Source organism: Schistocerca piceifrons, unplaced genomic scaffold (genome assembly GCF_021461385.2).
Source record: "Schistocerca piceifrons isolate TAMUIC-IGC-003096 unplaced genomic scaffold, iqSchPice1.1 HiC_scaffold_17, whole genome shotgun sequence".
In the NCBI taxonomy this organism is placed as follows: domain Eukaryota; kingdom Metazoa; phylum Arthropoda; class Insecta; order Orthoptera; family Acrididae; genus Schistocerca; species Schistocerca piceifrons.
The window spans coordinates 70,001-72,500 of record NW_025727567.1 but is presented as its reverse complement, the minus strand read 5'-3'; the positions used below and the strand labels follow the sequence as shown (position 1 = coordinate 72,500).

Below are 2,500 nucleotides of genomic sequence, written 5' to 3'. Positions count from 1 at the left end.
GTACTCAGGCTACGTTGTGGTGCGGCCTGTGTCAACTGTCCGCTGATGTCGTACGCGTGAACCACAATCTGTACTGCACATTCGTCCTTATGTACTGAATGATACATCGTGGCACATGTGTGACCGCACAACGACTGCGCCCAAAAACGGCGGACCATACAGTGCAAATATTGTGCACGCAGCTACGTGTCGTCTCCCTATGAGAGCTGGATTGCAGTGTGGTACGCCATAGAGACGTGTGGGAGGAACGGACGCCGTGGATGGCGATCAGCATGAGCTGTCTGTTGATGTATTCGGACCTAGTCGTCTCTCCTCACACACCGTGATGGCATGGTGCACCGCGTTCCATATCTGCGACATGCTACAGAGGCCGGTTGACAGTCGTTCGAGCAATGGACATCGCATACGTACGGGGGCCACCTTCCACGTATTGTCTAGGCGTGCACATTTTGTTGCGTGTATGTGGGCAGACGTAGTGTGGCGTGACACCTGACACAGGCATGCAATAATCGTTGAAGTTGCAAATGGCGATGGACGCCTGCGTTTTCTGGTGAAGTTACGCAAATGAACAAATGGTAACCTGTTGTGGTGCGGTTGTTCTCGCTAGGGGTGAATCGGTGATGGCGACGATAGGTTGAGGTACTAACCGGTTGTTCCAGCGATACCCACCATGCCGACGAAACTGAACGGCATCTGGGTGTGAAGCGATACGCGGCGGTGGCTGGGTGGGACCGTCCCCGGCCGGTGAGGGGGCGCCTCCCGGCGTGCTGGCCGCGCGGTGCGTGGGCGCACGCGCTACAGCCGGCTGGTGGGGGCGGCCAGTGGCAGGCGCGCCGGCCGACGGACGCGGCAGGCGTCGCAGCTGCGCGCCGGCGCACCCTGCGCGCGGCGCCGTGCGGCCAAAGTAGGTCCTCGCGGGCCCGGTGCGAAGCGCGGTGGACATCTTCAGTGTGCTGGTCCGATTGAGGACTGTGTGCGTTGAGGATGCGCCGCCGCCCGGCGCTCGGCGCCGCGACGCCGTCTGCTGCTCGGTCGCCCCAGCGGTTCTCGCTGGTGGTTTGTATCGCAGCTGTGCGGATGTGTTGGCGCGTGCGCTGTGCTGGGAGAGTTCGCTTCGGCACCCAAGTGGGGCTTTTGTCCTTCTGTGGCGCTGGCGTTGGAGCTGCCGGTCACCGTAGGTGGCGCGTGTTGTCTCCCGCCGGCAATGCCACGACAGCACGCTCCCGGGCCTCTGTCGGCAGCGGCAAGCTCAGTTGGGAGCACGGGTGGTCGCACCGAAAGCGTCTACTCGCCTAACTCCGGGCGATTGCGCCTCTCTCGAACCCGACCAAGTACTTGGGACGGCGCTGCGCGCCGCCGGGACCTGAGAGGGTTTCGAGGTGTATTGTGCAGGGGAGCTCAGCCTCCTCCTGTTTGCAGAATGATTGAGCGGACGCTTGCGTGTTCGCGCGGGCCCCCGGGACACACTCCCGGGCGGCCGGCTGCTCAGCTCTAGTTGACGCAGCTCCCTGGTTGATCCTGCCAGTAGTCATATGCTTGTCTCAAAGATTAAGCCATGCATGTCTCAGTACAAGCCGCATTAAGGTGAAACCGCGAATGGCTCATTAAATCAGTTATGGTTCCTTAGATCGTACCCACGTTACTTGGATAACTGTGGTAATTCTAGAGCTAATACATGCAAACAGAGTCCCGACCAGAGATGGAAGGGACGCTTTTATTAGATCAAAACCAATCGGTCGGCTCGTCCGGTCCGTTTGCCTTGGTGACTCTGAATAACTTTGGGCTGATCGCACGGTCCTCGTACCGGCGACGCATCTTTCAAATGTCTGCCTTATCAACTGTCGATGGTAGGTTCTGCGCCTACCATGGTTGTAACGGGTAACGGGGAATCAGGGTTCGATTCCGGAGAGGGAGCCTGAGAAACGGCTACCACATCCAAGGAAGGCAGCAGGCGCGCAAATTACCCACTCCCGGCACGGGGAGGTAGTGACGAAAAATAACGATACGGGACTCATCCGAGGCCCCGTAATCGGAATGAGTACACTTTAAATCCTTTAACGAGTATCTATTGGAGGGCAAGTCTGGTGCCAGCAGCCGCGGTAATTCCAGCTCCAATAGCGTATATTAAAGTTGTTGCGGTTAAAAAGCTCGTAGTTGGATTTGTGTCCCACGCTGTTGGTTCACCGCCCGTCGGTGTTTAACTGGCATGTATCGTGGGACGTCCTGCCGGTGGGGCGAGCTGAAGGCGTGCGACCGCCTCGTGCGTGCTCGTGCGTCCCGAGGCGGACCCCGTTGAAATCCTACCAGGGTGCTCTTTATTGAGTGTCTCGGTGGGCCGGCACGTTTACTTTGAACAAATTAGAGTGCTTAAAGCAGGCAAGCCCGCCTGAATACTGTGTGCATGGAATAATGGAATAGGACCTCGGTTCTATTTTGTTGGTTTTCGGAACCCGAGGTAATGATTAATAGGGACAGGCGGGGGCATTCGTATTGCGACGTT

General features: G+C 58.0%; 1 non-coding gene across 1 annotated transcript in view; it reads left to right on the top strand.

The window, feature by feature from the left end:
- Positions 1-1,505: 1,505 nt before the first annotated feature.
- The window catches only part of LOC124737453, a 1,910-nt gene continuing 915 nt past the window's right edge, over positions 1,506-2,500 (top strand). The window contains exon 1 of the ribosomal RNA XR_007009785.1: positions 1,506-2,500. This exon is cut by the window's right edge and continues 915 nt beyond it. This is a non-coding gene — a ribosomal RNA (small subunit ribosomal RNA).